Here is a 27308-nt window from a genome sequence, read left to right as displayed (position 1 = left end):
TGTTATCTATCTATCTATCTATCTATCTATCTATCTATCTATCTATCTATCTATCTATCTATCTATCTATCTATCTAACACTCAGCTAACACTGTGCACAATGAGGATTATTACTAGGATTATTTAAATAGTATGTTTTTCTATAGAGATGCTCTAATCTTCAGAAATGTTTTGATGTTTTCTTATATTCAAAGTCAGCCTTTAAAAGAACATAAAAAACACTACTAACTGACTACATTTTTTTTTTTTTTTTTTTTTTTTTTTTTTTAAAGTTGAAGATTCGAAAACTTGAAAAGGCTTTGTATATTTCTTGGATGCCCGGAAGGCTGCCGTAACTGAGAGGTGTGTTGTGAGAAAGAAGAGCTCCTGATCCCGGAGTGTCCACTGAGCGGCGCCGCAGCCCGCAACTTACACACAGCCAGACATGGCCGGCGCTTCCTGCCTGTGCTTGCACGCTGCAGGGCCAATCCGCTCGCTTGCTTGCTTGCTCCGTGTTGGGTTACAGTGACAAGGGGCCCTATCTGAACCACGACTTTTAGAAAGATAATATTACAGGTAGGTGCAAGCCACGGACCGTGTCACTATCGATAGACAAATTAAGCATTGAAAAACAAGACCGTGACCCAGAAATTCTCGCTTTAATCGGGTCACCGTGCTCGTTTTCAGCACTGAGTGATAATGGCACCTCTCACTGTCCTTAGCATTTGAAGTCCCCTTACCGCAACCTGTAGCTTTTGGGGCAGTGAAAATTGTCCAGCTGGACGCCTTGTATTTCCCCCTATTGGTGCCTTTGTATGTGTTTTGAGCTATGTACACCTGCCTGCTGATAGCTTTCAACATTTTTTCTTTTTTTTTCTTTTTTTAAATCTAGTGGAGGTCAGTTTACCTCTCTAATGAGCTGCTGGGAGGGTTTGTATCAGCAGGGTTGTAATCATGGATGTAGATAAATGTGTGTTGCCTTGATTCACTTGTAAATGTAATTTAAGTTAAATGTAATTGTAAGACCATGTAAAGAAACAAGAATTCTCTCCAAATGTAATTGCTTTTTTGTTTATAGTGGTGGGTGTTTTCCTTATTAGCCTCACTGTATAGTGGTCACCGTTTACCTTTTTAAAAACTAAACTGCAGAATTGACCACATCATTCTTGTTAACAGTGCCATATGCTAGAGGACTGCACTGATTCAAGTCAAGTGAGGAGCTGCAGTAAAAAAAAGAAGGGTAAATCTCTTAGCTGGGTCTTCTTTATGCTGCACATGGGGAAACAGCCTGAAAAGACCAAGTAAGCTTGTCGGGCGTCGAAAGAAACGCTGAGATGCAAGCTGAAATTTCTCTGAAATAGGCCGAACACAAAGTCTTTTTGCTCCTACAGGGTTTTGCTCAGGGTTCCACTGAGAAAGCCCAATGCAAAGTGGGCCTACAGCCAACTGGGATGGATTCTAGGGTGGAACCTAAACAGATGGGAGATAGTATAAAGGTGAATACAAGGTCAATCTGAGCTTCAGTGATAAAGCTGTGGGCACTGCTCATAGCAGTGTTTTAAAAGTTGACTTAAGAAAACAGATTGTGTGGTCAGAATAAACTCTTAAGACCATATTGGTCCTTTTTTTTCCAGGCTTCTTTTGTCTAGATTGCCACAGGCGGAAGCAGCAGACACCAAATGGTCAAAAAATTGTTATCATTATGTTTGTCTGGAAATCAGCAGAATGGGGGTGTTGATTTCCAGCGGGTGGGTTTTTTCCTTTGTCCCTTTTTTTGTTCTAACCCAGATTTTCATGTTTAACAGGCTCACAGCTGATCCATCCCCCAGTACACAATTGAGATAGAGGAGGTTAAAGCACTCTGAACGCACGGGACCATATTGCAGGTAATTAATATGTCAGCTCAATGATGAACTTCGTCAATACGTCTATCACCACACTTACTTGTAACTGGAGTAGCACATGTGGGATGCTGCAGAGAGAGCAGACTGAGAGTACATTTGTCCATTAGTAAACACTTCATAGTGTGTGTTGTGATTGGGGAGGTAGCGGGGCTCCTCTCTGTCCAGTTGCAGTCATTTTTGCCCGTCACCTCCTCATCGCTGTAAAAACACTTGCTGTGGTTTGGTAGATTAACAGAGAGCCCCCTAATGGAGTAATTACACTGAGCCAAACATCTATTTTTCACCTGTGCTCTGCCATTATTCTCTGTCCCCTATCCACTCCATTGGAAGTCACTTACTCTCCTTACAATGAGTTATCATTGACTGCCATTTAGACGTTCTGGAGCAATTTGTCTTACTGAGGCCATGCGCTGGCCTCATTGCAAAGAACAATCATTCTCCCTCCAATATATAAAACATTCATGGGGAAAAGGAAGAGAAAATGCCCCACAAACAGATAGTAGAGAGTGGCTAATAGATACTATAAAGGTGACAGACAAGGAAAATAATGTAGGAGATTACTGGAGCAGGAACAAGCCTGCACAACCAGTACAAAAGCTTCAGGGACTGTAGCGCTGGGAAAAAAAATCCTTCACGAGACAAATGTGTTAAATGGGTTGTATGGCAGCTACTGGTAGTGGTAATTGCTGTTGTCGCAAACAAACTATAAGTCTCAATTTAAATTTTAATTCTAAATGTTTAAATTGTTATCATGATTTTAACTATTTTTCTTTTACTTATCACCACATTTAGTTTTGCTATGTTTAGCCATGAGATTACTGAATTTGGCATTTCTGTGGTGTAACATTTGCTATAACATTTTGGAGGCCCTTTCCTCTCTTTTTGGTTGGTTCTTCTTTGACTGTATGCTTATTGATTCACTATAAGGTCCTTGATTCTCTACTCCTGGTTTTTAAAGTCTGAGATCATTTGTTGCTATGTTGTCTTTAAGGAGGAAACCTTTTTCATCTTTTAACCTGTAGGTCACTTTCATCTCATCACGTCAGTCTGAATTCTGCAAACCAGTGGGAATAATATACAGAATATCACATTGAAGTTGGAATTTATTGTCTGTGCAGATCCACTGTCTTTTTAAGCCTTTACCCACCCCCCCACCCCCTTTTAGCATATTTTTGTCTTAAACACAATACCTCTTCTACACAGTGTTTTAGCTGCTGATACATTATTCAGCTATGAATCAGTTTGGCACAGCTCTCCTGTAGGCAAGCTTTTATTTTTGACAGAGACTTGACTGCTGTGCACAGTCCAACACGCATCCCACACAGTCTCACCAGAAAGGGTTAATCACATTCTTAACTGAGTGTTTTGTTAGATTAGTCTCTCTCCAACTGCTTAACACAATGACAAATAACCATTATTCTTTTTCTTGCACTGATAATCGGGACAACTTAAACATTTCTTACTAGCACAAGTGAAACCATTAATCCTCAGTGATAGTGCTGATAAGTGGTGACTTTGGAGTAATGGCCCTGTCACCTCAAAAAAAAAAAAAAAGAAGAAAATCTGAACAATTAAAACAAGATGCCTTTTATATTTTGTGCATCCCATGCCTTTGTGTCATCGGGAGGCATCTGTCAGTGGTAATAGGCTAAATAATGAAATGAGTTTTTGTTCATTGTGTTTATTTAGAAGGATGTCCTCCATACCAAAAATGATCAGTTTAAGTACTTACAGGCAGTGGGAGGGATGACTTGGTCAGGAGAGGAAAAATGTCAAGTATAACCATAAAGTATATGTCAGTTTTATTGTGAGTTGGCTGACAATGAAGATTGATACAGGGAAGATGATAACGGACATTCAAGGCTGCTTGACTTGAACCCAGGTTCACATAGTATTTTATCACAATCTTCAAACTATTTCCCTTTCATGATTCTGATATTTCATGATATTTCAGCTTATTGATATTTACTCAGTCAATTTTGCCTCTTGAGCTGCAGCTATTGGTCGATTAATCGATTAGCCAGTCATAGCAAGTATTTTGATAATTGATGAATCGTTTAAGTTAATTTTCCAGCAAAAAACATTTGATGGTTTCAGCTTCCCAAATGTGATCATTTGTTGCTTTCCCTGCCTTAAATTACAAAAAACTGAATCTCTTTGGGTTTTGAATTCTTGGTTTGACCCAACTAGACATGATATGACATCACCTTGGGTTCTCAAAGTTGTTACATTTCTCAAGTGAATGACTGGCAGATTAATGGATGATGAAAAACTTTAGTTGTGGCCCTATTTATCTCTCCTTCGATCGGCATCAGATTTATGATGTTATATTGCATTTTGGTCCCATGAAGCTTCTCAAGAGGCAGTCAGAGGAAACACGAATAGCTCCAGATGGCATTAAAGGTGAGAGTTGTAAACCACAGCTGATAGGCTTACCAGAACAGTGGTGCTTTATGCAGTTACATGCCAAACAGTGTACTGATGATTTGTCTGATACCCCACTTAACTGAGTAGAAGTGGAAGAAGGCATTGATTCACTGTGTATGTATCACAGCTATGCCTGTTCCTCTGCACTCTCAAACATAGAGTACATGTTGTGCAGACAGTCTAAGTACAGTGTGTGTTGTTATGATACAACAGTCACACTGTGTGACTCACCATGCACCTTTTCAGTACTTCTAATGTGGACCGGAAACATGATGACAGCTTTTCAAATATGAGCTAACCACCAGTGCCATGAAGAAATATTTGAAAACCTTGCATAGGCTAATTGAAATTCTCTCATCTTTAATCATCTTCTCCATCAAACGTTCTCTTTGTCATTACGGTTGTCTCCAGGACTAATCAGTTGTTGATGTAGCTATTATTATAATGTAACACTAGGGCTGTTACACTATAACTGACAGGATGATAATAAACACACATAATTGAGTTTGTGATTGAGTATGATTTTAGATTATTTGCTCATTTTCATTTAACAACTTAACATATCTTGACATTTAAGGAAATAGGCTTGTTAATTGCACTGTACATTTGGCCAGGTTGTATTGTTAGCCTTATTATCAATTTGGTAATTTTAACTTTCAACACAGTTGGACTTTGTTGGACTTAATGGATTTATCATTAGAATAAGCTGAAAACATGCCCACTTAATAGCTCAAGGCTGCTCAAGATGCAAAAATCTGTTCAAGTTTTGATTTTGAATCATTTTCTTTCTTGTTTGTTTCATCAAGCACGTTGACTTAACAGGACACTTGCTGAGAGTCAAAGTAGAACTAATTAGCCAGTTGAATATTCCCAAAGTTAACACACAACATCCTTAAAACAGATGGTGAAAAATGCTTTTATGACTTGATTTATTCTTTATATGTCATTAGTTAGTAAAAGGGATAATCCAAACCTTTAGCTAAAATTAAAATGTGGCTGCACTCAGCACCCATTCCTTTTTGAAACAAAGAGGCTTACAACTTACACTTATGCAACTTGATATAGAAATGTCAAAATAAAGTCTTTTGATTCAGGAAAGTCAGGGCTAGTGTTGGTGCCTATCAATGTTGAGGGCCATCTGGCACCATCAAGACAACCAGTCTTGAAAAAAATGGAACCTTGAGAATCATTATAATAAAAATAGTTTTCATACTTCCTGCTATACTGTTCTTTTTATCTGTTATTGAACATATACTGTCTCATCCTACATGTGAAACTCATTCACTGGCAGCAGCATAGTCCCAGGCACTTGATACTTAGTATTTCTATGGCCGTAGCCCTGTTTTGATCAAAGCAGTTCAGGGGCCTAAGTTTCAAATCCCCCAAAGCCCATTTTGGTTACTCTTTGTTTAGCCCATTGGCATTCTGACCCCATGCTTCTCAGACTTTGAACTCAAAGCTTGGTAAAGCCTTATCGCTTCTTTAAACACATTATCAGTGGGCTACGTTTTAAGAATATCACTAATCATCTTAAGGTTTTAGTGCAGTGTGGCAGTATCTTTAAAGCCTTGGGGCCCATTTACTGGTATGGGTACTGTAAGAAATTTTCTGTGAAATATACGATAACTTACTAGCAGTAAGTGGTTTGTAAGTTTATGCATTTCAGATTAAAACATCTTAAATCAACACCGTTGCAGTAAATGACTGTTAGAATGGTATATTTTATTATATTGGTTAAATTCAAAACCTGGTTTTGGAGTTATACCAGGGTTGGTGCAGGTTTGTGGAAAACATGGCACTTGAAATAAGTATGATTTTGCTAATATCTCTGGGGTGTGGTTTGAATTCTTGTAGGATTCTCCATTTACCTCTTTATACATGATTCTCAGTATTTATTTACTTTGATCTCACTTATTTAACTCTGAAGGTTGTTGCCCTCTGCCAAGATACATTGTTGGATTTCATTTTTTGTGACCATTTTCCCTGTTTCATTCTCAGTCTCCAAACTGGATATTTTCAAACCACTGAAACTGAAATATACTGGATGATGTTAATTGATAACTTAAGGTTTTGCTTACTTTGTGCGTGAGGTTAAAACTTCCTCCTACACATCAGAGAACTTAACTTTTAATGTCAACAGTTAATGCTGCGGTTTGATAAATAATTTATGTATTACTGTCAAGAAATTGGCATGGACTGCATATCTTTTGAAAGGGTGATGAGTGTTATGCAAAGATTATACAAAGTGGAAATAAGGGTATCAGATTTCTGTAGAACCTGCTTGATGGTACGTGTTGCATAATGAATGCTTACCACCGTTTTAAACCATGTCAATCAGTCAAGCTGGATGATTCTTTTTTTTCCATTTTTGCAGAACTACCACCAATTTACTGTTTGTCTCAGTGGATACAGTAGATGGTTGTTTTTGTCTCAGTACTAGTAATTGGTAGTACATTTATTTAAACACACCCAACCCTGGAGGTGGTATAAAATGTGAAAACCACAAATATGTGTCCAAATGTCCGTATGTTAGATGCATCTGTTTCATCCTATTGAACACTATACACTACCTGCAATGAAGCATTTAATAGTTGATGGTACTAATGAATACACAGTTTAATGTTACAGCATTCTAGACTAGATTTAATCAAAATGAATGTGATAAGTATTGGTCCATTGTCTTTAAAATGCATGTGAGAGCACACATGATTGCCTGAAAGTCTGTTTGTGCCCCTTAGCTCCTCTCACACCTCTTCAGTCTCATCAGCCCCCATGATTAAGATTTGGCACCTTGAAACACATTGTCTTCATCTGGAAATATTTCAGCTGCATTTTTGCCACTCTAAAGGGAGATGAAGATAAAGGAGAAGAAGGTAAAAACACACCCTGTTGTGTGAATCCTACTGAAGGCCTTGAACCCTGCCATTCATCCCTTTCACTTCATCAGCTGAGTCTAATTGCCAGAGAGGACAGGATACCCAGGGCCCAATTGTTCCTTATCCTCTTTGGAGCCTCTGAGGCATGAAAAGCGAAAGGCCTGCTTTTGATCTTTTTTTTTGTTAGTTTTTTTTTTTTTCTGTCATCCCCTACTATCCTTTCCCTCAGAGTGAGACACTCCATTCACACTGTGCCCCCTTCTTCAGCCACGCAAAATAATTATCAAGCTCTGCCTCATCAAATAATGGTGGATATTGGAGGTCATGATGGGGAGGGCCAGAGGTCTGCAGGGGTGGCCCAAGGACGTGGTGGAGCTCCCAGCTCATCTTAGAGCCATGCTCCTTAGCTGTGACTACCTTTATATACCTTGACCCCGGTTTTCGTTTGCCTGTCCTAATGAGACCCTCTCATGCAGCCATTGCAATAGAGGTCTTGCAGTGGCAGGGTTGGGAGGCCAAAGTACAATGAGACACATGGCTGTTCTCAGACAAGGGCGCATCTGTGCCATCTTATTAAGCCTTGGAAAAGAGCTCATGTGTCTCAACGTCCCATAGGCGCTGAGAGCAGATCTATTGACACCTACTTGTCCTTTGCGGTCAACACCTTTCTGTGAGGAAGCAGGCACGCCCAAGTTCTTGATAGAAGTAATTCTTGGCAGAGTATTTAGTGAGGCAAAGTGTTTAACTTGGCTTGGGTGGCCATGTGGTGTAATGATAAAGAATGCAGATTTATAATGATGAAAAATTCCTCTGAACTACAGAAATGACAAGGAATGTTGAAGACCAATTTGTCAAAAGCAAACTTTCTTCATATTTAAAGAACTAAGGGCACAGAAGTCTCTCGTAATACCTACTACCACAATTGATTTTTTTGTAGGTTCAAAAGCATGCTTTAGATTATAGTTAATCATCATTTTTCAGAAAATTATTATTCAGAACAGTTTTTTTATTTTTTAAAGTTTTGTTGCCCTTAGTTATAGACTTGGCCATTATCCATGCCCAGAAATTTGGCAAATTTGAAAGAGTGAAACGCTAGCTAAACCCCTGCTGATTTAAAAAAAAATCATTTTGTAAAAAAACAGACTTACTATAGCCAACCTAACCACCTGTCTAACTTACTAACAAAAGGGACAGCAGGATATACTATAAGTAGAGCAAAATGACAAACAAAAACACAAGTAGGCAAACAAAAACCTTTAAGCAATCATGTTAAGCACGCCTAACATCTGAGCACTGTGCAAGAACAAAGCAGGGCTCCTGTCAGTGCATCGATCCACTCCTGAAGGCACACACATCCATAGCTCTCTGATTGCTCCCTGCCTCTCGAGCCTCTCTCCCCCGCGCCTCTAACTCTCTGCTCTGGCTCCTTTCTGAGAATGTGCTTATCGATCTGGCCTACTTCGTTGGAGTTAACTCACTGATAAAACCTGACCAAGGGCTTCCAATGGCCTCAAAGAGTTTGGAAGGCTGGTGAGAAGGCAAGATGATTAAAAAAAAACAAACAAAACAAAAACCAACAATATTAAAAAAAAAAAAAAAAAAACTTGTCACCAAAGTTTTATCATAATTGAATATTAAGTTTATCAATTTTGGGGTTTTATAAAAGTGCAGACTCTTGACATAATATCTCATTGTCTGGCCATGTAATGAGTTTTTTTTTTTTTTTTTACTGTAGGCATTGTACTAAGAAAATAAAATAAGAAGTGAGTTGCTCAACTTGAAATATTAACCCTTGCCTGATTTTAATTACATTATTCAACAGCTTCATAGTTCTTACGCAGCTGATAGCCTGCTGACCAACCAAACTGGTTAGGCCCTAACATACTGAAAAATTGTGAGACTTCAATCTAAAGACATAAAGAAATCTATCTCTATAGAAAGACTTGTTTTAAGGTTTTCTTTTTTTAGGTTGTTCACTCACTTGCTCATTCTATTTTGTGTTGGTAGATGAGCTGATGTTTTAATAACAAGATGTGAGTATGAGCTCTACTTCTCAATAGTTAAAATTAAGATTTACAGCTCTGTGTTACTTAGTTACACAAAGCATTTTACTTTACAGTTGTGAGAGGACTCATCAGAAAAAGATTTTATTGAGAAATTATGACTATATTGAGAAAAAAATGATTGTAGTGATGTAAAAAATAGTCTTGGTCATTCATTCATTTGTAATTGCAGTTTGGGTTAGTCTGATGCAATGCAGTGTACCTACTCAGAGTGTTAACTACAGTGTTTGCAATATCAAACTAATAGAATACTGTAAGATAAATTTGTCCATTAACTTCACCCAGCTGGTTAGATTTGCACTTGCATTCGATTTGGTGAGGACTTTCATTGGGATCACTGTTTTATTCTCCTATAAGCCATCTGTGATAACAGTGAATAGAAAAAAGAAAACATGACAGCATTGTCTAGTGAATTAGTAAAGAATAGTAATTGTTTAATACTGCTGTTGTTCAGTGTATTGTGGATCTCAAAAAATCAATAGTTCCTTATAATTTTCCTCAAGAAAGCTTACACAAAGATATCAAAAATCAGTGTTTCTTAAAAAAAAGTGACTCATGTTTTGTGTGTCAGTATGTGTAATCATGTCTCCAGAGTGTGATTACATTGTATGTCAGTTTGTGTATATTTTTGCAAGTGTGTTGTGCTGTCATGTTTGTAGCATTCCATGTGGGAGGGTCTGTTGATAAGTAAGCCATCTGTAGTGTTCTGCCGAACGACATGTTGTAAAGCGAGATTTGAGAGTGTGGAGAGACTTGACTTGACAAATCTTGGCACATAATGAGACAGAAGGGAGTAAAGGCAGAAGTCTGTCCAGAGATAAACAATTAGATTTGTCCCTGAGGTAAAGGCCAGGCAATGGAAGGACTCTCAGACTAACAAAATCAATATGGCTTCCAGTAAGAACACTCAGGGGGTAGAATGATGAAGAGGTTATCATTCATTTCTCAGATTTGGACACACATACACAATGAGGAACAGTAATGTCAGTGTGATCACTAACTTGAAAGCTTCTTGTCAGTGATGCATACATTTGAAAGTATGCATCTGCTGTTCAACTGTCTGTCAAATATAATCCATGTAATAAGACATGACAACATAGATCAACAGGGATACTGAACTATGCTAGTCAAGCCAGTTTTTGTCAGCAGCCAATTGTGAGAGGATCTTAAAGGAGACAGCATTTGGGACTGGGTACTTTCACACCCCCAGATAAAACCATAATGGAGCATGAGCCATAGACAGAGTGGGCAGTCCCTCTGCGTTGGATCCCCTCTCAGGCCCTGCCCAGACTTGCAGGTCTAATCTAACATCTCACCACTGCTTCCAGCAAGCCTCACAAGGGTAGCACTGCCAGGGCAAGGAGGGTTGGACTGTCGGAGAGGGGGGTGTCATGAGTTGTGCTTGCACTGACTTTAAAGAAGACAACAAAAAAGAGAGGGTGAATGGTTTTTGGGTGGGAGCGGGGGCCGTCACAACTTGTGTGCAACTGCTGTTAGGCAGGGAAGTCTCCTCAGAGACGCCGAGTCGCTGACCATAAAGGTGTGAGTCTGAGCCACGGCCAGCCTGTCGCCTCATCTCCATGGAGACAGCGACGTGGCACCCCAGTGGGCTTGTCTCTGCTGTGGCCTGGAGCAGCAAGAGCACTTGGGGATGTGGCTTGGCCATCACCTGGGCTCGAGGGGACCAGGAGGCACTGCTCTGATGACCTTCGACAACCTGCCATGTCTGTCATCTCGGCTTGGGGAATAACATGAAAAAATCAGCTAGGGATTAGTATAGACACATTGTTTACTGGGTCATTGTATCTTTGGAGGAGGCTCTTTGTTCCACTGAGAGAGAACTATAGTGAAGGACAGAATTTTCCACAGCATTTTACTTGATATTCTAAATCTCCTTTGCCTTAACCACCACTTCATGTCAAAATAATTTTAGACTATACAGTACTTTTTCTGATTGGTTTGTCAAATTGAGACATCAGCTTAGGCAGTAAAGAGTAAAAGTGAATTTACATAATTACACTATTGTAATACTAATTCTTGTGCGGCAGACTCATACTTTTCCAAGCAAGTGACAATACATTGAAATCACAGTTTGGAAGAAGAAGAAATGCATTGAAATTAAAACTGTTGGATCTTTTGTGATTATTGACAATATAGCTCCCCCTAATGAAATCCAGAGAAATACTAGGATAAGACCATAACATCCCATAATGTGCAACATTAATTAGTGTTTCACTGGACAGTAGGTGCAACTAAATATTAATCTGCCAATTATTTTCTTGATCAATTGATCTTTAGCCGGTAAAATGTTACAATAATTCAGAAATGCTCATCACCATTTTCCAAAGTGCCAAGTTGACATTCTTGATTTCTTGATTTGTTTGACCAGCTGTGATATTCAAATTAAATATACAAAATAGACAAAAGCAACATACTCACAGTTGGAAAAGTGAAATTTGGTTTTGTTTGTCATTTTTACTTGAAAAAGTATTGAAATTATTAATCTATTATCAAAAATGTTGTTGATTAATTTTGTGTTGATGGACTGCTTGATTAGTGGACACCATCAGCTCGCAATGCTAACCCCATCAAACATAGGCTACTTTAAATAGTAATGTTGTATGTCAAAAAAAACATTTTAGTCACAGTCATATAAATATGTGCAGTTTTATGTATTGTAGGCCTCTCAGCTATACCAAAATATTGCATGTTTCTAAGAAAAGCTTTTTTTTCTGCTTACAAAGTAAAAGCAGAAAAAACAGAATGCAAGATAAAGAAGCTTGCTGTCATCTTCTGTTTCAGGGGTGTGGACACCACAGTAGTAAAAAAATCAACATGATTAGATACATAATGAGGAAGACCAGAGTAATTCCTGTATAATGTTATAGACTATTGTTGGTATCACAGTGATAAATTATTGCCAAATGATCTCAAATCCTCTGCATTCGAGTGTAAAGCAGCGCCATCCAAACCATTCCCTGGAGACACTTGTGTTGCATTATCTGACAAACCAATACAGGAGATTCTGTGGAAAAATCTGTGCTTTCTTCCTTTCAGCCAAAAAGAAAGAGGATTTTGAATGGAGTAGCGATTCTTTATGCAGAGCTGAGACGCGACACCTTCCAGACGGTGAGAGATGGCGAGCCCTAATAATACAGAGCTGTACAATGGTTCTGACAGGCGAGCAATAAAGCAATCAGGGTCCCAGGCATTCCAAATCTCTTTACCGCCCACCCTCTAACAGACTGAGAGATGGGCGGCTGACCTGTGAGCTGTCAATCATGGGGGATACCTGCTGGAGCCTGATCAGGGAGAGCTGAGGGCACCAGTCCATCAGATCTGTTTTCACACTCCAGACACTAACATTGCAAGCATAACCACAGACACAAAAAAGCCCCACTGCCTCACTCTTAATTAGGAGATGTGTGTGTGTGTGTGTGTGTGTGTGTGTGTGTTGTTTGGGGGGGATGGACTTGTTTGGTTTAAAAGGGTATGGGAGTGTCTTAGATATAGGAGGATAGTAAGTGGAATCCCAGTGAGACAGAGAATAACCTTTTCCCTTGATTTAGGAATCAGGCATTGATCTGTCACACTGTTTTGTACAAGCAAGAGCTCTTTCAGCATTGCTTCTCAGTGTGTGTTGCTTCTCGGTGTGTGTATACACGATGTGTGTGTGTGTGTGATGGACTTGTTCATTAGCTGTCTGTAGCCCATTCCAGCAAATAGATCACCATAATACTGCGGTTAGTTAATGGCTTTCTGGTGTTTCCTCTAGAGTCTTCCTGTCTGAGGGCTGACTGCTAAAACTCCTCCACTGTTTTTTCCTCCTTTTTCCAAGTGGGGAGTCTTGTGTTCTGCTGCCTAACTCAGACAATTGGCTTCAGCCAGCGGCCAAGTCTGTGAGCAGTCTGGCCGCATGGACTCACATTAGAGAACTAAAAGCAACATCACAAAAAACATGCTGATCTGACATTCTGTCTCAGTGATGACTGGAATCACATTGGTTCTCCACAATTAAAACCCAGTCTGTGACAGGAAATGTTCTCCCAAATGTTCTGTGATATATTTTACCCAATTTTTTAATCAAATGTGATATTTTAACTTTAAAGTACAAGCTACATCAAGGTGAATATCTGTATTTATTGAAACTATGATGATATTCAAATCACTAAATTGTTAGTCACCCCTTAAGACAGCACACAAATGCAATAAAAATGATTTTGTTAAGTGCATTGTCCTATTGCATGAACTTTGCACAAATTACATCATACAACAAAAATATGGGCCTTAACATACTCATTAAAAGAGGTAGTGTGATAGTATTCAGTAGGCTCATACTAAATCTCACCAATTACTGTTCAGATTGCATGAAATTTGACAGTAATGTTCATAGTCCCCAGATGATGATTGTAAATATATTAGGTGACTCTCTTTTTGTTCTAGGTTGTAATGAGTAATACAGCCTCCAGGGGCTGTTAAAGGGGTGTTAGGTTACGGTCTTATTTCATAATAACTAAAAACAAAAGCTTTTGCAGCCCAACTCTGCAGCCGTGTGCTATTGGCAGTATGTATCTGTTTGAATACGCTGTGTTTCCACTACAGTATGTAGCACGCATTAAAGCCCATATATCATCTTGGCTTAGCAGGGTGTTGATAGAGCTTTGGTCTGTATATAGTACTTTCTCTGGGTATCTGATGCTACCTAGTCAGTCATTTAGAAATACTATACCAGGCTGATGTTTTGTCAAGAAATACAAACAGGTGTCCACCACTGCAGTGACTCAGAGTGTGATTCTTAGTAATGTCACCTCCAGCTTGGTCATGAGTTCAAATGAATACATTTGGTACTGGCAGGTGGGTTTGCTTGTAGGTCATTCCAGTTAGTCAGAGGTAAAGGACTAACTGATTTTGAATGTCATCTGTGATATTCATTCATCAACATTTCCGCATAATCCAGTACAAAAAAATAAAAGGCATTGCAAAAATATAATAATGTCAGGTTACAATATTACAGAACCACAATCACTATAGGTCCTAACATATCATTGTACAGAAATACAAGGTTTTCCTGTAAGAAGTTTGTCAGCGGTGCCTTCCTTTCTTTGTGTGTCCCACACAGTCAAGATAGTAAAAAACCCTCTAAGTACCTTACCAATTAAAATGCCCGAGTCCTGCAGAGTCAATTAAAACAGCTAATAAAACAGTTTAAACTGTTTTTCAGCTGCATGTTCTGTTTATACAGTTAGGTCCTCTTATATAGTGATCCAATGGGGATTTTAGCCACAGGATGTTTAATCTCTCTAAAATGACCTTCTATTTAGAGGAATTGATACTACTGACAATAAAATACCTGTTGATGACCATTAAACTATATCAATGTGGTTTATTAAAAATGCAAATTTAGTTACTTAAATAGTGTGCTTAATTGTTGAATTTCAATGATCAAACTAACTTGAACGTGGGACTCTATAGGCAGGACTGTTTGTGCTCTTCTACACATACAGTGAGTTATTCCTAATGCATCCCCTGCTAATTCTGACTTATTGAGCTGTTTGCCTCAAGCATTTCCCAAATGGAGAAAAAACTTAGAGGGGTGTCTGTGCTTTTTTTCCCCAACAACGCATAATGCTGTTTACAAGAATTACTGTAGAGCAACCATACATGCAGGTGTCACTTTATTAGGTACACCTTACTACAGTGAGTGTTGTATTTTTTGCTAAAACTGTTGAAGAAATTGATTGGTTAGTTATAGTTTTTGGAGGCCATATGAAAAGACAAATATAAATTCAGGAGATTTGATTGAATTCAGATAATGATTCATCCTACTGGAGTAAAACATATCTTATTTTTAAAAAAAGACCAGCTACAGGCTGCCTCAAAGAAGAGCAAGTTTTATTTTAAATCACTTTGTAAACAAAAATTAAGTGTACTTGTTTGCAACAGAAAACTACACAGTAATTTATTAATATGGCTGTGTTAGAAATTTTTCACACTTGCACCTCACCTGAATATGTTCCATTAACACACTCTACGCTCTGCTGACCACAGCCATCCAGCTGTGTCATAGCCTAGGCGCTACTCACAATTAACATTACAACTTTTACAAACTGCATCAAATTGATACAGTATTAAAAATGTATTTATTTATTACAGGTTGTGTTACTTTCCATTAACCAAAGTTACGGACATATTTAACCTTATTCTCTACCAACACCAGTAGTATTCACATGGTTTAGTCTGCTTTGTGTATGACTTGTCTGCAGCTTCACCCTGCAGTATTACCTCTACAACTTTGCTAAAACAGTGACTGAAACACTGCAACAGAATGCTTACGTGTCTCAAGTAGAGTTAGTCCTGGGAGACTCCATACACAACTGACCCAGACAAAGAAGCTGCACTGCCAGCAAAAACAAGTTCAAACTGGTTCTTTTGGTTTGGATGGGTTATTATAGGAACTTTTGATTTTAGTGCTTTCATGGAGTTTTGTGAACTCAACTTATTACAAAGTTTATTAAACACAAATTTCATCAGAGGAAATAATGAGTTCTTGAAATCTTGACACTTCTTAATTAGGTGTGGCTTAAATAAACACAAATAAATGAACTTTGCCAGTGAAGGCCATTTTACAGTGTGAAAATATTTGCTTGTAAGTTAATTGTAAGCGCTTGTCTTGTTTGCTTGTTTGTCAAATAGTTTGAAAAAATCTGAAGCATTATATAACAGTGGATGGGTTTAGGTCCCTCAAATGTTTTTAAAAATAAAAATATATTTTCAGCAACAGTTCAGATAAGATGAGCATACTGTAAGGTTTACTAGTGGCTTTTGTATCTGTATGTCCTCTAAGCAGCAAATAATAGATATCAATATACACATAAATCTATATAAACCTTAAGGGTATGTACCTATATGTTTATGTTTTACACCATATTGTACAAAAGGAGGCTATGTTTGCTCTATTCTTTGTGACACTGCCTTAGGAGTTCTTTTGTCTTATTTTAGCTCTTTACATTTTCAAACATTTTGTAATACCTTAATAGATATGAGACCTCCTTCCAGAGACCCACCTGTATATTGAATGTGACTGTATGTGTGTGGTAGTTATGTGTGTGTCTGGGGAGTTGTCTCCTGCTGACAGGTTTTGAACATGAGAACCCTGAAATCTTAAAACTTTGCAAGCTTATGGTATAGCTGTTTTATGTGCAGAAAGCAAATGGTCAGTGATTGAAGATGAAAGGAGTGTGTATTTTAGGGTGGATTTTTACCTCAACCATATTTGACAATGAATGATGAGTTTTGCAGAAGTCTTTACTTAAACTGTCCCTCAGTGGTGCTCTGTAGAGTCCCCCCTGTGCATCTGGGAAACTAGATCACTTCTCTGGCCAGCAGCCTGAAGTCTTCGGTCCAAAGAGAGGCTTGTCTTGTTCCTTCCAGATCTCTGATGTCACCCTTTACTGAGAACATGTATGTGATCTTCTGCTGCATGAAGAGCAGCCCATATGTATTTTACATCACCCCAAGTTATTTTTGGTTCAGTGGAAAGCAGGGTTTACTGGACCATTCACAATCTGACATCACACTGAAGTCTGGTTGGGACTGGATTTTTCTTCCCATTCTCCTGTCCACTGACAGCAATGTCCTCAAAACGCATCATGTCTTTAAAATCATGCTGCATGATTTGACTTGGATATCTGCATTTAATGGTTCTACCTGATGTTGAAACTTCTGGCTTGGTTTACTGCCAATGTATATGGTTCATTACACAATGATCACTTCTTTTCCAATGCAAACTTTGTTAGACATTCACAGACTAGAACATATTGGAATATTTGTATTAATTATGGCTTCTGAGATCAACAATATCTTTCTTATGAGCTTTGATTGTACACCTCTACTTTGACTAAAGCATCAAGTCAGATGTAAAGAACATTTCTCATGCCTCACATGTGAGCCATGATGGCCTTTGTGGAATCAGAACTCTTTTCCAAATATTATAAATGTCCAGATATGAGTCTTGGTGGAGGGTGGAGAGTAAGAAGATCATGCTCTCATTGTGTTAACTGCCATATTGGTGTAGGCTGCTTGTAAGTTTTGTTCATTTTTCCATTTTTCAACTTCAGCATGAACACCCAACAAAACAAACAACCCTGAAAGCCTGGCCCAACAACTTCCTCCCTTTATTGGCAGCTGATACATGAACAAGAGGTTGTCTTGGCTGAAAAAAGCAACTGCTGAGGCGTTGCTGGACCTCCAGACCTTTGTGACCAATGGCGTGTCATCCCTCACTTTGTCATGTTTAACTAAAACCAATCCCCATTCAAAGCAGCATCCATCAGAGTTAGTTGAGAACAATGACAGATTGCCTTTCTGCTGCACTCAAAGCATCTGGATCCTTTCTCTACTCCCCCTCTTTTATTTATGGTAAACAGCCTGAATAACAGCTGGGCAATGGGAATTTACAAGTTAATCAATTGTTTGTTAGGAGCCACAGCGATGCCCCATACCCAACCATCTGTGAGTTAATGTTCATTTACCATGCTAATTTTCCCATAGGCAACAGCATATCTATTGATTTCTTCTGGAGGAGATTTATACATACTTAGCATTATGAAAATTCTTAATATAGAAAATGATACCTATTTAGGAGGCTACATTTTAAATATGGGGGAGTTTGATTTAGTCTGTGATGAACAAAATGTTAAGCCCTCGGCATAACTGAATTCAGCTGTAAAATGAATTCAGCTGGTCCTGGTAAACCTATAAAAATAGTACCAGAGCAAGCCCAGAACTACAAGAGATCCCATGCATGTTTTATTCTTTCAGTGGGGACGTTCTGAAAGTGATATTGAGTTTCACACACTGATGATACATCTAGGTTAGCACTGTTTATCCTGGACAATGTGCTTCCTGTTAAAGTGAAGTTGCCTTTGTCTCTCCTCCCAGGTATTTGTGCCTGTGGCAGGGTCCTGGTCTTTTGTTTCCTCGTGTTCCTGCTCAGCTCCACACGACGATCTGCGCACACAGGCTTCAGACAGGTCAGTCACAACACGCAGTCAGCAGTCCACATGACTGTCTCTTGTACAGAGTTGCATTCGTAAATGTAATCATCAAAAAAGCTGAAGAAATATTGGTTTTATTTGCATTTGCAATAAATACTGCTTTTTACATAAAGGAAAATATGTGAAAAAAAAATCAAACAACAAAAGAGGCAGCACAAACACAAGAACAACATGAAAAAAAACCCTAACATAGAAATAAAGGAAATCTATCAAATCAAACAATCATCCAATGCCCTATGCCTGTGACCCACCCACTCTCAGAAATAAGTAACAGTATTTGTTAACATGGTGAAATTATTAATAATAATGATTAATCTAACAATAGAATTGTTAGAAAACTCATACATACACAATGGAAAAGCAAAATCTAGTAGAGATGTAATGCAGAAACTAGGCAATATTTTTCTATTAAATCTACTTTATTTGGCCATGCTGTCTTGGCAGCCTTGAGCCAGTGTTAGGATAGGGCACCGTTTACAACTGTGCTCTGAGAACTGGTATTCACCTTTTCCTATTTCCCGGCTGCAGCACAGAAAACCACACGCTACTTTATTTATAATCCAACCAACCTCAGTGTGTAACTCTTGCCCCGTACTCTTGCTCGCATCACACAGTGAGGTCACTTCCCTCTGCACCTCCACCACTGCTCTTGCATTCCAACATGGCTCTAGGACAGCAGCCCAGCAAAGCTCTATACTCCTCAAATCACAAAGAGGCCCAGATCAGAGCCGAGCTGGACGGGAGCCAGGATCCAGGATCCAGGCCCTCACAGCCCAGGCAGCTGGGGGCAGCCTATAATAAGTGGGAGACAATGAGAACTAGCACACCTCCCACGCTTTGCATGTGGATGTCGACTCAGAATTGAAATTAAATTATTTCATAGGTTTTCTATAGACCACACTAATTATGAAAAGATTTGAAAGCCACTGGTGGGCTTAGACACATAAGGTTATATGTTTAACATAACAGACCATAAATTAAGAGAACATGTATTATTCACCTCGCTGTTGTTGTTGTTTGAGAGTGCAAAGCTAAAACAGGCAAATATTACAACACATGAAGGGATAAAAAGGGGCTTTCTGGAGTTTTTGATTTTGCTGAAACTTTAAAAAAACATTGAAAACCCTTTATTCTCTCACGTCAATGCTTATTAGTTTCTAGGCTGGCTTACTTTTTTATGTCTTACCTGTACCTTTTAAAATCCATGGCACCAGACTGAGTTTACTGTAAAAACTGGGCAACTGAATAGTTTTTCCAATAGTCATCAAAAACACGTATGTACAATTTTTTTTTTCACATGGGAAAGTAGACATATTAAAGGCATTCTGTTTTAATGAATAATAATGAACAGTTCACTGTGATGTAGACGGCGGTGGTGCTTTAATGGTCCCTTGTAGCCTCTTAAGCCTCTGGTGATAAATCTCACACAGGCTCACTCGTATAACTAAAACCCAAACCTCATTCAGCTTCACATCCATCAGTGTTTGGCTGAAAGCGATGACAAAGCACTTTCAATTACACCAGTAACTGACTCTGGAAACAGTTCATAGCAGGGTCCAGGCTCGAAGACTAGAGGAAAAACACAAGGGGGAGGGCACAATGGCTGGTAGGGCATCCGTTTGACTTGCTCCCAAATAATAAAAAGGGTGGTGTTAGCCAGGGACACAAGGGATGCCGCCAGCATCGCAAACCCAAGGACAATTCACCTATTTTGTGTGCTGTCACCCCTGTAGTCTGATTTATGGTTGGGACATCCTTCCTATGACCCATTCGTCCATCAGCTCTGCGCTATAAGGATACTCTGGTGATTAGAGGCTGAAGTATCAAAGCGTCCTCAGTCAGGGCCCTTGTCTAGTACCAGAGGGCCTTGCGCTGCTGAATGGGGAGTGTGGCAGTTGGGAGGGAGCGCGTTGCAGCAGCAGAAGAGTGCCATTCTTAACCCTGAGCACCAGAGGATAGAAGAGCTTTTTGAGAATCCATCAACTGTAAATGCTTCGTTCCATAATGTTGGTGTTTTCTTTTCCATTTTTCATCCCAATTTGTAATTATATTATGTGGAGTGTGTGCTCTCTAAAAGTTAACATGGCAGTGTTTAATTGGAGTGATTTTACTCATAATTGCATGATCCTCTCTACCACTTTTGGCTTCCACTTTGTTTGAATAAGCAGGCTAATTTAGGAATCCATCCTCAAAATTAATCAGTATAGCATACTTAATACTGAAGTTCAAAAATAAAATAATTGAGAAAATGTAAATCTGCTTTGAATAATGGGAGCCTTAATCATCAACAAAAACAGCAAACCCAACAATGACAGCACCAGACGGGGAAATATCTAATGCAACAATAGATAAGTGATGATCGTTTTTCTCTCTTTTAAAACGCCTTTATTACATAAATAAAAACAGAGTCTGATCCTCCAGAGTGCCTGATCTTTTAAAGCAGCCCTGACTCCAGCCCCCCTGATGAAAGGCCCACACTAACATCAGGAGTCCAGAGCCTTTACTCTCTAACTTCAGGCAATTATGACACAGAGGAGATCTTTGCCTTCTGCACTCAAAAAGAAGAAGAAAAAAGGCATCCCTTTTTTCCGAGCTTAGTTGTAAAAATAAGCTTGCTCTCCTCAATTGCAGTCACCCCGTGCCCTTTGCAATAGCAGCAAGGATGTATCGGAACAAGCCATGGGGCAAAACAAATCACTTGTGATTTACAGAATTATAAAGATTTTAATAGCTGCAATGTTTCTCTCTCAGATTGGTCTTTATTTCCAGGAGTCAAAGTTTCCTGGGTGCCCCAGGCTTTTAAAAACCAGTAATTGGCCAACTGAGAGACTTAGGATCTCCCTGAGTGATTGAGTGTATTTGTTGCTATGAACTTGAGGGTATCACTCTAAAGATCACAGGTCCAGGTTGTGAGAGCCTGCAACTTATCAAGCACAATTCAGTTTGCAGCCATGGAAGTTGGACTACTTTTTCATGCAGTTTTGTTTAAAGTTTTAACCTTTCTGTGCAACTTGATGTGTTTTTGCTGATTAGTTATGTTTCCAAATAATTCAGCATAAACTACAGGGCTCTGGTTTGTGAACTAAGGACAGCCTTGAATTAATGCAGAATAATCGTTATGATGAAGAGTATGACTGTTATTCTGGCGTGTAAGAAAAACAGTAGTACACTAACTGCATCTTTGAGAAACAACATTGGTTTGTCAAGTGTAATTGAAAAGGTTTTTTTTTTTTATCTTACTCTTTGTGTTCACCTGGCAGTGAATCAGCACACCACCTTTTACCGTGAAATATATACACATATATTTAATATATATACATACTACTTTATTTATGACAGTGCAGAAACAGCAACAGCAAAAACCAATTAAAGCTTTGCAGGACTGTGTAAGATGAGATGCGCGTTATTTACACCGCTGTGCCTCACAAGAAACACCAAATGAACCAGAATCACTATTACCCAAAATTAATAGTTAGAAATTTAATAACCGTGCACTCACTGCTTAACAACTCTTACCTTTTCTCTTGACTGAAACTAAATACCTAGCTGTCTCTTAATTAAGCAACCTTTCAGGACCTCTTACCTGTTGTGCAGAAAGTCAGACAGTAAACAGCTCAGAATTATCAGCATAATTAACGCCTCTTTCATGATATAAACTATCTGACAATTTATGAAATGTATTAAAATTGATTAACTGGCAGTTTTTTTTTCTCTCATTGCGCAGTAATGTATATACAGATTGTATTTACTTGTTGTATCTCTTATATTAATTAATGGGTCAAATATGTTTCTTGTACATTCTTTAGATATAGCAGTAACTTTTATTCGACACATCTGCAGAACAACTCTCATAATATTGAAAGCATGTGCTTTCTGTTAGAAAAACAAGCCTGGCAGTAGCTAAGCTATATTAAGGAAATCCACCAGGGAGGCATAATCGAGTTTGACTCTCCACCGGTGGTCTCCTTGTTAGTGTTGTGAGTGTCAGAACTGACAGTGCAGGTAGCTCAAATGCCACTTAAGGTTTTAGCTTCAATGGCTTTTGGAAAGAAATGACCGTGACCTGTGTAGCTTGAGCCCACATCCCACACCCTTTCTGCCTGACAGCCGCTCAATGGCAAGTGTCTGCCAGCATGCCGAGGGGAACGCTGCCAAGCAGCCGGAGATAGAGATGATTACCACATCCCTCTCTCCCTCTCAGGCTGCTCACTGAAAACTGATACCTACTAACAAACTGCTGTCAACATGTTAGCGAGGCAGGGAGAGTGAGAGCAATAGTATGTGCTGAGTGAGAAAAAAGGGAGAAAAAGAGATGTGTGGGAGAGTCAATGTGAGGAGTCCAAACAAGTTAGGATTAATGACATTGAAACAGGTTTTTTTCCCCACTGTTTTCAGAGCTAACACTATTGTGGCAGACTTGAAGAATGCAATCAACACTAGAAGGAAGAAGCAGACACTCACCTACAGAGTGATGACCAAATGATCAATGTCAGACAATGTAGTAAAGGTCACTAGATTTCAGGCTCCTGTAGCTCATTGTGCAAAATTATGTATATCCATGTGCAGTCATAAATGCGACTGTAAGAGAAATGATTTCTCAGGTAGAAGTTTTTTTTTTTTTTTTTTACTGTAACAAGTATAATTTGTCCACAGTGACTGCTACATTGACAAGAGTTTCTACTTTAAAGTTTTTACGGTGTTGTGCAGATATGCAAATTCCTTTAGACCTTTACTCCAGTCACTTAAAACTTAGGTTTTCTTGCTGAGAGGAGAATGAATGCAGCTCTTCCAGAGAGTTATAAATGTCATTGTTTTTGAATAAATCCCCCACTGCGCCACTTTTGAGACTCACATTTAAGTGAAATAAAGGAAAAATCACAGCTGACATATATTTTCCTAATTGTTGCAGAGGGGGTACAGGAAGCAGCATGGAGTAGCTTGAATCACCGGTAATTAGAATATCGCTGTGCTTAATTACAAAAGATTTTGATTGTCTGATTTTCAGCAGAAGGCCTATTTTAGCTACTGTCTTAATGCACATTTGTTTTTGAAGATTGGGAATGACAATTATGGTAATGTGCATCCCAGCATGAAATATTGTTGTCAAAGACAGGAAAACAGGACATGTTAAGTAGACATAATGCATATGTAGATTCTTTGAAAAATGCTAATTAAAGATGTTGTAACTATTTTTTTATTTTTTTGTTTTGTTTCTTTTTTTGTAATTTGAAAATGAAGCTATTTTATTCAGACATTATTTTCAGGGCACTACAGCTTTGTTGGAGGGTAGTGTGAAAGGATTCAAAATTGATGATAAAAAAAAACATAAAGGAGTTTTTGAAAGTGTCATCTATATCATTTCTGTTTCTCAATCGCCTTGCCAGTGTGTGGGTTCTCACAGTCAAGTACTAATTTTCCTTGCTTGAAGTTATAGTGGAGGTAAGAGATTTCTGTTCTGATATAAAAATGTAAATTACTTTAAAAAGGTAAAACTGTGTCCAGAGTGTCACGCAGTTCAGCCTCATTGTGCAGCTGGGCTCTGCAGAGGTTGGTGCTTTACTTCTTATCTGTTTATTTCAGTTATTAAATGCCACAAATTGGAAAAAATCAGGGACAGAATAAAACTGTCTACAGTAATTCACTCTGGAACTTTGTTGAGCAGCAAGATAAGTATTTCTCTAAAAATCAATTTTCGAGAAGAGACAATGGAAACAAACCTAAGTGCTAGTTTGAACCAACCCCATAAGGCTTCCAGGGAAACCACCAAGCCTAAGAAGCACTTTATTAGCCAGCAGGGGGGGGTCAGGAGGACCAGCCCTATCATTGATTGAGGTTGGAAGATGCATCCACAGCTGCACTTTCTCTAAATTTCTAAGAGTAAATATGCACCTTTGAAGTGGGGGGTGCCTAGGAGCACTCCTCTGCACAGATTGTGTGGGTTTCTGTGGGGAGCTGTAGTTACGGGAAAGATCAATGGACAGGGCATTAGGGGGAAGAGTACACTGTCCAGCCCTCCAGCCTACAGAACAACTCAGCAGCTCCTAGATGGCCAGTATTATTGAGCTTAAGGCAGTTTAATTCTCCATGCTGTTTTCTCAGACTGAAAAATTCCAACCTTTCCGGCTGCAAAATGTATTGGAGAAAAAGATGAAATATACTATGAACTTTATGTACTGTACTGCCAGAGTTTGGTTCATATTGTTCTGCTACCAGTTTTTTTTCTTCACAACACAGCAAGTCATTTTGTAGTGGTTATCTTGAGAAAATCCTTACTGGTTTAGAGAACTTGTAGATTTAAAATGGTCACTGGCTGAGCGCTTTCACTTTGTAACTCTAGCATGGTCATTTGTGTCAAATGTATATATGTAGTTGTCGATATTTTCAGATTACTTATCTGATTACTAATCTGGTTATAAGAATTTGACTTTTCTAAAACAACAAAGGCACTCCTCTTGAATTTCCCAGCTTTTCGAACTAAAATCTTTTCATATTTTTGACTGGAATAGTCTTGTCTGCATAATTACTGACTGGAAAACTCCTCCATCCACTTTGTGAAAGCATGGAAAAACCCATATCCTGCTCATTGTGTGGCTGGATATGTGTACTTGTGGCAGGCTGTAAGTGCATTAGATGTGTGCTGAACACACAGCTTCCATAATGTGGTTTGTAAAGACTATGGAAAAGCCTTTTGGGGTAGCCACACTTCTAGATGACAATAATCTGCTTGTGGTTGGTACAGAGTGATAAGTGAGCAAAGATATTTAAGCTTTTTTTTTCTTCTACATATGTCTTATAGTATGTCTAATTCAGAGTTGATTAAATTAGAAAATGAAGACAATGCTGAATAAATGAGTAAATGGTTGCAATTAAATACAGAATTTTCCATGGGCATTTTATTGACCATTAATTTTAACGATTCCAAATAAAATTTGTTTAGTGCAGTCAGTGCTAGGGTGAGAGGACGTCATGTATCATCTCTACAGCATGTCAGAGTGTAGCGCCTCTTCGCTCCCAGGTGTCGCCGGGGTTTGGCTCCACCAGGCTCAGAGATGCCGCCAGAGAGAGTTAGCACTTACAACCCCTGTCACACTCCACAAAACACTGTGTCACTCAAGCACAGCCTGTGTGGCAGCTCTGGCATTAATGGAGACGTTGACATCTTCCGACAGAGTGTTTATCTAATACTAATGCTAAGCAACCAGAGCCAGTTGCCCCCCACACGCAGCCGTCGAACTCCGCCGCAGACATCAGCGTCTGGCAATCGCACCAGTTTTCCCATTCATCTCTCAAGACTTAGAATAGAATTCATAACAATGGCTTTTCTGCTGCTCGGTGTCATGTCTGGCTTTTTTTTTTTTTTTTTTTTTAATCATTTGGCCAGATATTTCTTACTGCCATCCAGCAGCTTCACAGGTGGTTTAGACAAAGTTGAGTAAATTGATGACATATTGCAGGAAACGTCACCTGTGTATGCTGGCATGAATCTTGAGCTCAGGGCCTCCAACAAAAGTTGTTTACATTTTTCTGCTGCTGTGTTATTCTCAGAAATTTTTTCTTGCAGATACTCTTCACTACCCCCCTTACACACACACACACACACACACCACACACACACACACACACACACACACACACACACACAGACTCTTACAGAGGGAGATTCAAGCTTGTGTGGGGGAAATATTTATAGAATCAGTATCAACTTTTTAACATAGCATCAACACTTTTAACACCTTAGGAAGACATCTTTAAAGAGTATTCATATTTTCTGGGAATTTATACATATACACCATATGCATAAATATAGTCTCTTACATTGCTATATATTGTAAATGCGGTTAAAAGTTGCAAAGGAAATTTTTGTCAAAAATAAATCATGGCAAAGTGTATTTGTCTTAAGACTGAACATACTGTGCAGTATAAAGTCCATGAAGGGCCGCAAAAATTCCTATATGCTACCATATGTATCAGAGACTGATGATGGGTTCATGAAGTGTATGGAGCTATCTTTAGAGGATTGATTTCCCATACTGCCACGCAGTTGGCTGCATTTATATTCCATGCCTGTGGCTCCATGACCCCTGGTTCTCCTTTGATGTGGCAGGCAGAAGCACAAACCAGGATGAGGCAGAGAGAGAGAAGGCTGAGGGATAGCAAAAGGTGAAACATTCTACAATGGGGAGGGAGGGTGGGGGGTGGGGTGTAGAGATTTTTCTTGTGGTGCAGGTTTCTATGAGGGATGAGAGGACGGGATGAGGGAGTGTAAAAAAGACCGGTATGAGTTTGCGGGGAGCAGTGCAAACCAATGAAGCCATCATCTGACAGATCTGTGAGAGTTTGCACTGAGGGCGGGTTGGTGGTGGGTGGGCAGAAAGGAAGCTAGGGCCGAGAGAAAAAGGGATCGGGTGATGGTGGGGGGTTGGGAGAGGGCATGACGGTGGTGCGAGCTGATAGAGACGTCAGCGCCGCTTCAGTAATCTCACGACGGCTGGCCGCAGCAAGGGGCCGTGGAGGGGCCCACGAGAGCAGAGACATGATAGAGCAGACCACCCCGACAACACTAGCAGGGGGCCAGGCAGTATGGACAAATCAAAGCGGGAAGAAGTAATTTTTGAGAAATTACAGAAATCTCCATGGAAATTAGCATGAAACACTTTCTAATCTCTTGCTTTTCACCATGGACGATAGGGGTCAGTGCTTCAAGTTCTCCAGCCCTTGCTTTCTCTTTCTCTCTCGCCCCATCCCTAATTTCATTATTCCCTCTTGATTTTTTTTTTTTTTACCCTCCTGCTTTTTATGTATACTCATTTTACAGCCTGACACTCTGAAATAGCCCCTCCCTCCGCTCATATTCTTCAACCATTCATTTGCTTGAACCCTTTTCATTGACCACAATTAAACGTTTAGATTTCAAAGGCAAATCAAGGGAGAGCCAAGCCATGCCCTCGGAGTGACACAGGATCAAGCTGTTGGGTGCTTTGGAGCCTCAGATGGGGTGAATCC

At 39.2% G+C, this 27308-nt stretch overlaps 1 long non-coding RNA gene across 1 annotated transcript in view; it reads left to right on the top strand.

Moving 5' to 3' along the window:
* The first annotated feature begins 409 nt into the window (after window positions 1–409).
* The window catches only part of LOC108875102 (uncharacterized), a 68359-nt gene continuing 41460 nt past the window's right edge, over window positions 410–27308 (top strand). The window contains exons 1-3 of the long non-coding RNA XR_001959815.2: window positions 410–555; window positions 1785–1865; window positions 18190–18281. This is a non-coding gene — a long non-coding RNA (uncharacterized LOC108875102). The remainder of the gene's footprint in view (window positions 556–1784; window positions 1866–18189; window positions 18282–27308) is intronic.

Source organism: Lates calcarifer, linkage group LG10 (genome assembly GCF_001640805.2).
Source record: "Lates calcarifer isolate ASB-BC8 linkage group LG10, TLL_Latcal_v3, whole genome shotgun sequence".
In the NCBI taxonomy this organism is placed as follows: Eukaryota; Metazoa; Chordata; class Actinopteri; family Centropomidae; genus Lates; species Lates calcarifer.
Note: the sequence above shows the minus strand (reverse complement) of the source record. Positions and strands in the feature narration are given on the sequence as shown.